Source organism: Zerene cesonia, chromosome 20 (genome assembly GCF_012273895.1).
Source record: "Zerene cesonia ecotype Mississippi chromosome 20, Zerene_cesonia_1.1, whole genome shotgun sequence".
Taxonomy (NCBI): domain Eukaryota; kingdom Metazoa; phylum Arthropoda; class Insecta; order Lepidoptera; family Pieridae; genus Zerene; species Zerene cesonia.
The window spans coordinates 9,430,514-9,444,061 of NC_052121.1; the positions used below are offsets into that span (position 1 = coordinate 9,430,514).

The following is a 13,548-nucleotide window of genomic DNA, read 5'->3' on the forward strand; positions in this document are numbered from 1 at the left end:
ACAAGAGAATGGGGTGATGTTTGTATGATCTTTTCATACCTCTTCAATGTGTTCACGTTTTTTGTTAATTCGTAAAAGCCATATATAATAACTAGTTCATTCTCTCCGTGACCACGCTCGCTGTAGTGTTCGATACGTCGGGTTAATAATACAATGAATAAATCGCGTTTAAAATCCGTTGAAAAGTTTTTAATTTCTCAATATATTATTTTTAGCAAACTTCGCTATCGCTTCGTCGTAACGATTTTTTCCATACTATCTCTCGCTATACTGTGCTATCCGAATTCTTTGCAAATGTATTATGTACATTTGTAAGAGGTAATGATTTACTGTTCGTTAGGTACTGTTTTATTTTCTTCTAAATAGTACATGGCTTTTTTAGAAGAATGATAAGGAGACAGACAAATGAATACGATATTGTTGCAGTCTTTGGAAGGTTTACTCTACGGTAGATTTTGGCAAATCTATTTCTTTGTAGATTGTATTTGTTATATCAGCATCATCATCATCAACCCATATATATTCCCACTGCTGAGACACAGGCCTACTATGAGGGTTCAGGCCATAATCCACCACGCTGGCCAAGTGCTGGTTGGCAGCAGTCACATATCCCCATACCCCTCTAGGGTACACGGGACTTCACTTTTTAAATAGTTTGTATGTTTGAACACGCCAATCTCCGAAAAATGTAGAAAATTGCAGTTCTTAGGCCGGTTAAAGATCATAAATGCACTTCCCACAAAACGAGTTAGAAAGCATAGCAGAGATCAATATTGATTTATTGTTTCTATAGTGACCGTTTATGGATATTTTCAGGTTTCACCTTGGTTCGGAATGGTCGATAGTGCTCATGTGAGAGACTATTTTTATATTTGAAAGACCCTCTACAGCTTGAGCCGAGTTTTTTTTATAATTTGTGGTATGTGGTGGTTACCAATTTTGTATTTTAAATGGTTAATAGTGTAGATGATCATGATTTTAATTATAAAACATAAATTTCTACAAACATATATAATCGAGACACCTTGTAAGGAAGGAGGTTTGTTATTCTTTCTTACAAAAAAGAGCTAAAGCAGGAGGTAAGATAAATAGTTTTTAGTAATATAGCTGCATCAGCTCGGCAACTTCGACACAATACAATACATGCTGCACCCGTACAGATTACAGTCTATAGTATAGTAATTACACGAAAGTGAAACTAGATGGCGCTGATTCAGAAAAAGTGCAAAAAACCGTTACGCCCCTGCACGGCCCGTGCGGCAATTTACGAACCGGTGCTGAAGAAATGGCAAGTCTGGAAGTCCACAGGTGCGGCGGATCAACGACCCAACAACTTTCCCCTTTTCCTGACTAACCTTAAACTTTGCTAACTGGTTTCACGTATTTCACGATGCATTAATCGCAAATGTAAGGGATGGGCTTGTTTAGCGTTTCTATGTTTCGACTGTGGTTGACTTGGTATTTTACGTGAATAAATTTTGGTGGGAAATGTATTCAGTTTTTAAGTAGGAAGAATGAGACACGAAGGTTTTCCATAGATTTTAAGTATATAAAAGTAGAATATAAGAATTCCAAATTTGGTGAATAGCTGACAAATTTTATTTTTGTACCAAATCCCGAAAACCAATACACGAGTTTGAGATACTTTATTCTCTGTTACTATATGATAAATAAATAAATCTAATTAAACCCTTAACTTAAGTTCAAAAACCCAGCAATTCGCTAAAACAATACAACTATGGCATTAAATATCGCAGATGTTTGGCTCTGGCTTTGTTTGACGGCGCTAATCTCAGGAACTGCTGGTCCGATTTGAAAAATTCTTGCAGTGCTACATAGCCCATTTATTACGAAAGGTTTAAGGTTAAATAACATCAGTTACTACGTGGGTAAAACCGCGGGACACTGATTAACTAAGATGTATATAAAGGGATATCTAACAATGAAAGAATTTTTTAAAATAGGAGGAGTAGTTCCTGAGATTAGTGAGTTCAAACAAACAAACTCTTCAGCTTTGTAATATTAGTATAGATATGTCGTTTCAAAAACATTTTATTCCATTTTTCCTTGTGTCCCAAAGCTAGAAATGCCGCTGCATTCACGACCGAGGCCGCCCAGTGCCCCCACATTCCGATCTATAATGTCGGGGAAGTGGGCTTCGTGTCTTTACACATTTCTTTTATTTATTAGGTTTCTTTTGTTTTTTTTTCTTGTTGAATCTGTATGTTTTGTTGATTTATTATGTTCTTGATATACGAAAGTTATGTGGATATATAAATTTACGTATATTTTATTTATTTTGCTCAAATAATACCGCGTATGAAATTATTCGTGATTAAATAGTATCGTCAGGTTTACCGTTTAAGCGATTAAATTATGGTTAGAGAAGAAACTTTTTGGATATTGTACCCAAAGGATAAAATGGGAAAAATTTTCTCAATCTCTGTCAAAACATAGTTACTACGTACATATATAAGAACTAATTTCTATCGCATTATATGCATTACAAAACTTTTTATTTTCTATTATAATCTCATTATGCTATTGAATGATTAAAAACAAGGCCAGCACTTCACGGAATATGAGTGGTTTTACCTATAAATCAATATTTTTTATTCATTAGTAGGTACAATGGATTACGACATCTGTTTATTACATTATGTCTTCTGATCTGTAATCTAAAGTCTATATTTGCATGATTAGTCCAAGCGCTTGTTATTTGAACAACGCAATAATGACTGTAGATAGCCTCTTGTTTTATCATCATTATCATCAGCCCATATATGTTTCCACTGTTAGGACACAGGCCTCCTATGAGGGTTCGGGCCATAATCCACCACGCTGGCCAAATGCGGGTTGGCATTTGTTTGTCCGTCAATAACGCTTTAATTACTGTAGGGATTTTTATGTAATTTGGTATACAGACAGGGTATGAGGTGACTTACGTGATAGGATACTTTTTATCCCAATTAAATGCTCCCTTGGGATAAACTAGGAATCTTGATATACGGGCGGAGCCGTTACGAGCGTCCAGTTTATAATAAATAAAAGACATCTATTTAATTTTAAATACACGTACCCCATTACATTTATTAAAATACCAAGTTATTGGTTACCCGCCATCTCCACTAGGGCAAAACAGAAGACTTCCTCAATAATTGAAAACACAAGGAAACATAAGACATCATTCCGATGGGCAGTTCGTACAAATATAACTTATGAAATGCGATCTTGTTTATTGCGAAAGTAATTATATAACAATATGTAATGATATTACATGTAAATGGACTGCATTGCATAGTTCCATATCTAAGGTACGTATAATAATATGAAACTTAATGGTCTTCGACGTTACCAACCGCTTTGGATTGTAGCATGATTCTTTGGAATATTATGTCACTTTATGTATCGTTATTAATTAAAAGTTTTTTAATAAAATAGTACATATCAGTAGTATAAAGGAATTATAATAATTTCCATTACTTTCGTTTGTCTTATAATATATATCTCTTATATGAATCGGACTAGTAGGTACTAAGATTAGTACGTTCAAACAAATAAACTCTTTAGCTTTATAATATTAGTATGGATAACGTTCAAGAAGCCGTAAGGAAGGAAACCCTAGCGCTGCATCACTTCCTAAACAGTAATTGAATAGCTTGTTTACATTATACTTCTCATCTTACCGTGTAAGCATCATAATCGTTGCATAAACTGCGGATTTTATAATCTTGTCTTGAGCAGCAATAGTATGGTATAATGGTATTAACTCTACTATGTATTTACTACTATTAATATTATTAACTACTATAATATAATATTATTATATACTATTAATATTATTAATATTAGTATTAACTCTACTATGTATTTATTACTATATATTTACTTATTTAAACGTATAACTATTATGGTATAATAGTTTAAACTCATAATGAAACTTAGTAGTAGTATACTGATGTAGTAAACCTATACTACTACTAAGTTTCATTATGAGTTTAAACTATTATACCATAATAGTTATACGTTTACTTATTTACCTACTAATAATTTATACTACTTATACTAGTAGTATACTAAAAAATATGACAACAAACTCATAAAATGGGATTTTCACACTGTCAATAGTTGTACCATTTGAGAATGTAGTTATTTTCTTTTTAATTACGCTCTATCTAAACAATAACTTATATAGTCTCCAATTATAGTGATATATATGTTTTGTTCATCCAATGTACAACTTTTTAATAGAATTCATATTTTACTTCACACATAGTTCCCCTAACCTCATTTCTTTAAATCACACCATTTCTCTACAGTTTTGATTTTATACCTTTACTAGCTGTGCCCCGCGGTTTCACCCGCGTAAGTCCGTACCCCGTAGGAATATCGGAATAAAAAGTTGCCTATATGTTATTCCAGTTATCCAGCTGTCTACGTTCCAAATTTCATTGCAATTGGTTCAGTAGTTTTTACGTGAAAGAGTAACAAACATCCATACATCCATACTTACAAACTTTCGCATTTATAATATTAATAGGATAGGACTAGGATAGTAAGATACGATAAGATGATTTTATTTGAAATGAAAATGGAATGTGGTCGTTTAAATCAATCGAGCGATCACTACACAAAAACACTATATCATTTATCTTGACTGAGTTAATGATGATTCTCTTGTAGGTTACTATAATTTTCTCAGTAGGTAGACTAGTTGTTGCATGCTTATTGCAATCTATATTTAGTTTAAATTTTAGCCCTTTACCGTTAAGCAATAGAGATGAGAAAGTTAAACAAGAATTCTAAAATAATAAACTAAATGTTGTTAAAATTTTATTATATTTATTAGTCCGCTTGAATTTATTAAAGTTTTTTTAAACTGTTGATAAAGGAGTTATAGTTTATATTATTTGGCTAGAAACATCACATTTTCTTCACTCCCCGAGTTCAAAGTCATCATCATCTCTTGAATTTCTCTCTTGCATTAAAATATCAGTAAATATAATAATTATTTCTTCTATTTTCTATGATATTCGAGATCTTTCCATGTGGGTATAACGTTAATCTCACAATGTACCAACAAATTTAAGATCGCTATATAAATTAACAGCGCGAGAAAAAGGTGTATTATAAACAGTATTGTTTGTTATAAATTCGTTCTTAATTTTATGTATTTCTTCGTTTGTATTTTCTTTCGTCCATAAACGTGTATCTAACTATCTCATTTCTTTATTTTTCTCTATTCTTCTCTCATAGTAACAAACGGTGCTTCCAAATAGTTAATTGATTTACCAATTCAATCTACGATATCAGAATTGCAACTTAAATCATTATCTACCTTATTTCTTGCACTTTAATAACGACGTGTGGCAATTTCTAAATGTCAGGCTTGCAACCATGTTATTAGTTTACATAAAAACAAAATCACCATAGTTGCTCTTCATACTTGAAGCGTTCTTGCGTTTTCAATTGAAATATTAAATTTTTGTTAGTCTGTTTGTTACCATTTTATGTAAGATCTACTACTATAAAGTATGTTTTCTCAATAGATAACTCATTTTTACTGATTGATTGATTAATTTTGACGCCATTTGCTCCCGGATACAGAATTTTGTAGTCGAAACGACACAGTTGTCGTTGCATAAAGCGAGATTGCTATTTAATTTTCAGTTTTATAGCATTAAAATGCTTTATAAATGAGAAATTTTTAAAGAATAGAAAAAATTCGATGACGAGGCGAGATTCGAACCCGGGTTTTTTGCTACGGTTTGGCAAAAAACCCGGGTTCGAATCCCGCGTCGTGATCGAATTTTTCTATTCTTTCAAAACTTTCTCAAGATTGCTATTCCTAATAAAATTATGGTTTCTAATATTAGACATTAACTTTACACTTACTTTAATCCTGTTAATCTGTTTTCAGAAGTGTTATACAAAAATACACTATCCCTATCCATTACTTAATCCGCCAATTTCACGGAAACCATATTTGTATGAAGATGGCTTTCGATAGAAGGTAAATAGCGATGTGATCCGCTGGCCTACCGCTGACCTGCATACCGGTGGTAATGGAGTGAATGTGACCATTCCGTTAAAGGCTTTTTGTAATCCAATCTATATTATACTACCCTGGTTAAGAAATTAGCAAGGGCTAACTTTAATACTGGATTATAGTTAAGTTTAGTTGAGTCCTGTGGGCAATGATAAAAATGATTGATTCTTAAATCGAATTAAGGTTTGTTAATCGCTTTAGCCTTGATAATATAAAGACGATATATTTTTCATATGCTGCATAAATGTCTTATTTCTTTTGCTTAATAGAAAAATATGTAGAGTTTCATCCTGTAATATAAACGTGAGTTTAAGACCATCTTTTGCGTACAATTTTAACTCAAGTTGGACATAAAGTGTTAAATCATTATAATAACAGAATGCTTATCATTTACCATATTGTAATGTATCTAATTGTCCGTGGGAAAAGGAACATATTTTTGCGGCATATCTAATCCCATTACCTGAAAGCAATAATGAGTTCTCGTTACTAACAAAAACCCCGGATTCCGATCGTCCAGCGAAAGTTCTAATCCTCTTGTCCTTGAACAAAAGCGTTCTGAAGGATTGATTCTGACCACCCGTTTCCAGTTTAGTAGGTCACTGTGTGCCAGCTACCACCAGCTGAGTAGGTACCATCAGTTGATGACTGTACGTCGGAGTGCGCGCACGTGTTGCTGTTTGCTCCCGCTGTGAATATAAATAAATAGTGCTAGTGATGTGATTTGTGCTGTATTGGATTTACTGTTATACAGGTAGGGTTCACTATTATACAATACGCTAAGCACAAATAAGTGTACCTACCGGTTGAGGGCTTTGGACAAACAAAAACGTTGAGTTGTATGGTGTATTTTACCATTCCAGGCGTTCAGTACGTTATGTTTGGAATGGTTTTTCACATTTTTGACATGCTATGATCAAACTGTATCGTGCTTTCCTTAAATTCCTACTGTTGTCTCTTTTTATAGGCTATTGTTATTTTTAAAACGTTCGTTTAATGTTACACTTACAATATTAATATCGTTAACTGCCTAAGGCTTATAAAAACATATGTAGTGACTTAGTTATATGCTATACATTATGTACATCCCTACTAATATTATAAATGCGAAAGTAACTCTGTCTGTCTGTCTGTCTGTTACGCTTTCACGCCTAAACCACTGAACCAATTTTGATGTAATTTGGTATGAAGGTAGAACTGAACTTGGGAAAGGACATAGGATGCTTTTTATCGAGAAAAAAAGAGTAGAAGGAGTTGAAATAGGGAGATGAAAGCGATATAACCGTATTTCACGCGGGCGAAGCCGTGGGCGGAAAGCTAGTATGTTTATAAACGGCTTTGTTCGGAATCAATTGTTTTCGATTCTCTTTGGTTCGATTGCGATTGTCTGTACTGTATTGGGTCATCGAAGGTTTGGTAATGTTGTTATGAATTAATACCACACTCGAATAATGCTTATACCTTGCAGACATTCAGTTCTTAGTATTTTCTTTGGACCATGCATAGTAAGTTATAACATAGAAGGCGAATTAAAAATACTATCTTTTGATTAAGGCGAAATAATCTAAGATGAATGACCGGATTTTTATGAAGTTTAATGATTTGATAACGATCACTCAAATATTGAACACTCATAAAATCATATATACTACTTTCGTTCGAAAAATGAAACTCGATGGAAATTTCTTGGGGGAACCGAATTTTAGATCTAGCTCTCGAATCTGAATCTCAAATTCAGATGAGCATAATTAATGAATTATCATAAATTTGTCGCAAGCTAACTAAATACAAAATGTGATTAGTAATTAAACAAACTCTGTATTCTCAGAAAGGATGTAGGCGTCTTATTATATGAACTATTTAAAACACACATTTATTATTATCTTCTAGATTGAATTTCCTATTATTTAACAATACAGTAATTAAGATAAGATGGCACAATGTTTTTAAATGAGTCATATGAAATTTGTGTTAATAATTATATAACGTAAATGTTGATTTTAAATTGCACAAATAATTTCCTAACATGTTTCCGTTTAGAATTTCATTGCGAACGATAATTTAAATTGTTACAAATCTATTTAGAAGACTAACCATTCTTATGAGTTACAGGTTTTTTGTGTGCTTATACGAATTAATATTTGGAACCATTTCTCTTATTCTTTAACCAATAGAAAGCTACGGTATTTATAATTGACATACTATATCTTATTGGTTTTTAAGCCGAGTCATCATGCGCATGACCATGGATGCATTATAAAAAAATATAATTCTTTGTACACTACAATAAAGTTCCACTGTATTTTGTGACGTTGTTGCCTCGAACTTTTCTGGGTGACTGAGTGAACCGATTTTGATGAATCTCTTTTTGTTTGAAAGCAAAAGCCTCCCGTGTGGTCTCATTTAAATTTGTCTTCAGTGGAGGTGTGCTATTTCACCGGTTCGACTGGGCTTCGTGCCGAAGTGTGCTCGAGTCTCACATTAAAAATACCAAAATTTCTATGTGATGAACCTATTGAGTGTAATGGAAATAATTATGTTGCTTTTACACTTTATTTATCAGAAATTCACTTAACAACTTTCATTTAATACTTCCAATGATCCGTATAGATTTATTTTAATATTGTTATAAAAATGATGAATGAAATATTCAATGAAGACATGACAGCGAGGTCAGTGAAATGAAATGCCATTCTCCTTTTTTCTTTGACGAGTTTCTTAACAAACCGGTTTACCCACGTACAATAGACTGCGGTTTATATGAACCTAGTCTGTGCACCTAATTGAATAGCTCAAATTGTTTTAAGCTTTGTCCGAATTTCATAGAAAAATATTGTCGGATAATGCATTGTGGCGACTGAATAATGTTTGTGGAATGCGGTTTGTGCTCGATGAAACATTTTATTTTTTTTATATGCTGACCTTACTAGATTTTATTAATGGAACTGTAATTTATGGGACTTGATATTTTCAACCGACTTAAAAATTGAGGGGGTGAAGGCCTCATAATCTTTTACTGGGTTAACCCATTTTTATGATTCTTTATTTATTTGAAAGCTGGTAGTAAATTTGGTCTGGTTCTGAAGGTGGTGTTATTTACTTATTGCTTTTTATTTAAAAGGTTTATAGGTGTGTGAAGTATAATTATTATTTATGATGAATATAGAGGTTCCCTTATTTCACATTACCTATATAATTTGGTAGTACGAATAAAATATTTATTGAATTACAATGATTTATGTTAGTGATTATTTACTTATCCATAAAAATACAGGATAATTTAGTGATAAAAGATACATTCCAAGATGCAAAGATCAATTCATGTAGGGACTTTTTAAACAAATATAAAGTGTGACGTAATTAAAGAGATGATCGCATAGAGCTCTCTCGTTCCCATGTCCTGCGCATCTTAAATAGTTCATCATTTTAACATGTGCAACGGAAATACCATAGTGATACATGCTCTTCTATAACTGTATTCTTTTTAACAACATTCACTTTAATATTATTGCCATCGACTTATACTTCATTTTATTTTTGGCGCCAAAAAAACATTTGACATATATGCATTACATATGACATATATAACATATATATTTATTTTATGTTAATTGTGTTGTTACAGTAATATAAAATTGATTATAGATTACGTTAAGCAAAGGATGGCACGCGTTTAAGTGACCTGGTTAAGATGCAGATAAAAAGGACCTAACACTTATTAGTTGATCTATTTATCACGCTACGATTCATTGAAATTAGTAAAACAGGCAAATAGAATCACCTACCTACAGGTGAGCAAACAATAAGGTCTTTCTCCTTTTTTGAATTCGGTTTCAATATAAATTTAAGCTAACCTAACCCATCTCATCGCAAGTCCATTTCATATTTTTCTAATTGTAGTTTGCCATGCAGAGAATCCTACTTCCTACTTCCCTACTTATATCTTAACATTATAAATGCGAAAGTTTGTAAGGTTATGTGTGTGTTTGTTGCTTTTTCACGCATAAACTACTGAACCGGTTGCAGTGAAATTTGGTACATAGATAGCTGGACAACCGGAATAACATATAGGCATCTTTTTATCCCGATATTCCTAAGAGATACGGACTTACGCAGGTGAAACCGCGGGACGCAGCTAGTTAGATTATAATTGTAAAAACCGTTATTTAAGAATCTTACGGCGAGTATACGTTTTGATCAAGAATTTTTTTTTTTTATTAATCAATTAATATTAAATTATATAAATATTAAGTTTATGTTAATTAACACTATCTATTTCATGGCAAATTCCGTTAATTTGTTTTTTATTATGTTTAAATTATATGCAATGATTATTTATCCATTTGCAAATGGCTCGGGTAAACTAATAAGTAATAAATAAACTTGTTTTAAACGATTTGCTCAAACGATAATAACATTATAGGATTTTTTTTAATTTTTAGTTTTGTTGCGCTAAAATGGTTATAAATATAAAATATCTGCGAATAAACGCTGTTTCGAATCCCGCCTCCTAATAGTGTTTACACTTTACGCATACTAGAACGCATATTAGTGTTATCTAGTTTCGCATATCTTTGTGTATATAAAGATTATAATTTTCAAACGGAGAATATTATAAGCTTAACAGAAATAAGCTACGAAGTTGAAATATATTTACAGCATCAGAAATAAGCTATTCAATTAAAAGAGATAATATAATCGCCTCAACATAAAAGGTGACCATCTATACCATTCTGTGAATTAAAGAAACTGTTTAACTACTTAACTCAAAAATAGATTCAATTGGTTCTCGCATTTATCCACAAAACATCTATTCGACCGAAACTTATAGACGCAGCTAGCCGTGTTACTAGTCGTTATGTTTTATTGAATACTAGTGCCCCGCGTTTTCACCTACCTCGTACATTATGTTAAAATATGTAGGCCACAATCTTCCTCCATAAATGGACAATCAATGAATGAAAGAAATGTTGAAATTGGACCTCTGGCTCTTGGGATCTGAACAAGCTCTTCAGCTTTGTCCTTCTAATATTATAAACGCGAAAGTTTGTAAGTATGGCTGGATGGATGGATGTATGGATATTTGTTACTTTTTCTCTCTTAACTTTTCGTATTTATAAGAAATTTGGTACAGAGGTAGATTACAGTCTGGATATATAGGCTATTTACCCCGGTACCACGCGAGTGACGCCGCAAGCTACAGCGAGTATTACTATAGTGCAGACTATAAGGTGGCTCAAGGATGCACGGCCGGTCGTTTGTATAATATGCATTGTGTAGAAACAATACGGAGGATGTTACGACAGACAGACGTACCGACTTATCGATATAACAGGTAAATGTACCTTCGGATTTGATTAATTTCGTCTCAAACAATGTTTGATATGAGAAAGTCTTTATTCGAGCGTAAAGAAAATAAAAAGAATATGAAGAAATTGAAGGCCTTTTTTGCGTAGAATACGAATTTCTAATGTTATGTAATTTCGTTTGAGATAAACTGTCGGCTCGCGGCTTCCCTTGTGTAGACTTCACGCGAGTTACGAAATTGAAATGGCGATATAATGAAAGCCATTCAAGTTTTATTGCTGAGACAAAAAGTGAAGTGTATAATTTAAATTATTCACTAAACTTTTTCTTCGTGTTGTGGTCAATACTTTTCATATAACCCCTTAAAAGCGGACAGCGCAATTGCTGAGGCCTTACCTCTGCCAATGTCGATGGTGATACATCAGACAAACTACCAGCTCAGTTGCCTGCTCTACCAGAGAGAAATTATGTATTTCTTTTTTATAAAGCAGTGGTTGGTGACTTGCAGAACGCTCTCTGGGTTCGATCAATACATGAAAATAATGTTATAACTGTATTTATTTATGAATGATCCGTAATCCTAGTTCTCTTTTGAAATATTTACAATGACGTTGTGAGTATTTTTTAGTTTTATAAAGTTGTTTTTTATGTCACAGTCGGCAATGGAGCTGGTGGGACGCCTGATAAGCGCTACCACCGCCCATGAACATTTGGAGAGGCGTAAGGTACATTGCAGACCTTACGCCTCTACAAATGGATTGCCGACTTTAAATTGGGAAGAAATTAAGAAAGTTTTTTCGAAACATGCATTTTGTTCACATAATTGATTTAATTTCGATGTTTTAGAAGCAAATATTGCTCTTACCCAGCTTTAAAAACGAACGGTCACACTCGAATACCCTATTTCAATCAACAAGCAGTTAAACTGTATCTATCCTCTACCATACTAAACCAGCGTAACATTCCAACGGTTGCATCAATTAATTACTTCATAGACGTGAAAAATCTTAGTTAATAATTGCTATTGCGTTGCGAGCTGACCTTAAGTGTAGCACGAATGCGTGGCCAAGGGAAACGGAAGATGATTGGCGGATTGGCGGTAATTATTTCGCTTGTATTCATCTCGAGACGTGTTGTTGAATGTTAAAACTATTGTTGTAATCATATGAAGGGGTTAATCTACGTGGAAAGGATCTAGATGGGAGACAATGATGCTGAAAGAGATGGTTGTTAGGACTTTTAACTGTATTTATGCGCGTATATCTCGTGACAATGACGCGAAGTTATTTTTTTTTTAATGTCATAGTCGGCAATGGAGCTGCTGGGACGCCTGATGGTAAGCGCTACCACCGCCCATGAACATTTGTAGAGGCGTAAGATCGATTGCAGACCTTAGGCATCTACAAATGGATTGCCGACTTTAAATTGGGAAGGGATTAAGAAAGAATTGGCGAGAGGAATAAAGGAAAGGACTGGGAAGGGGAAGGAATAGGATATGGGCCTGTTGTTGATGCAAATTACTTAAAAATGGGAGAAGGTTGCACTTATGATTGAAATTGTTTAGCGTGCTTGGATTAACATGCTTAAACCGAATAAAAACTGACTGCGTTAATCGGCTTCCTTGATAAAACCCCTTCTAATTTATAACTATGAGCAATACTCTATGCGGAACCATGACCTGCCTTACAGTTCTATTGTTTATAGATTCCCATATATTCAAGACTAGCTGACGCTTGCTACTTGCGGCTAAACTGCCAGTAATTTCACACATGATGTGAAAACAGTAAACGTATGGACAATCACTTTAGTTTTAAACCAAATGTCTCATGAACGATAAATGATAATGGTCAATGAATGAACGAATTTTATAAAGAGCTGTGAAATAAAAAATATAAATCGTTTTACACGTATAGTCTGTGGGCTAAACACGCTCGACGATCCTACAGTGCTCTTAGAGTACAATACAACAATGCGTTCCGATATCTACTGGGCCTGCCTCGTTTCTGTAGTGCTTCAGGGATGTTTGCAGAAGCACGTGTTAACTGTTTTTACACTACAATCCGTAAGAGATGCATATCCCTGGTGCGCCGGGTGCGAGACAGACCCAATACAATTTTAAAATACCTAGTCTTGCCATAAATATTGTAATAAAGAAAAAAGAAAATTGTTAACTGCAAATAACATTTATTACT

The 13,548-nt window shown here is 33.5% G+C and overlaps 1 protein-coding gene across 1 annotated transcript in view; it reads left to right on the plus strand.

The window, feature by feature from the left end:
* Positions 1–6,672: 6,672 nt before the first annotated feature.
* LOC119834879 overlaps positions 6,673–13,548 on the plus strand; it is a 54,040-nt gene continuing 47,164 nt past the window's right edge. The window contains exon 1 of the mRNA XM_038359397.1: positions 6,673–6,803. The gene's annotated coding sequence lies outside the window, so the exon portion shown is untranslated. The remainder of the gene's footprint in view (positions 6,804–13,548) is intronic.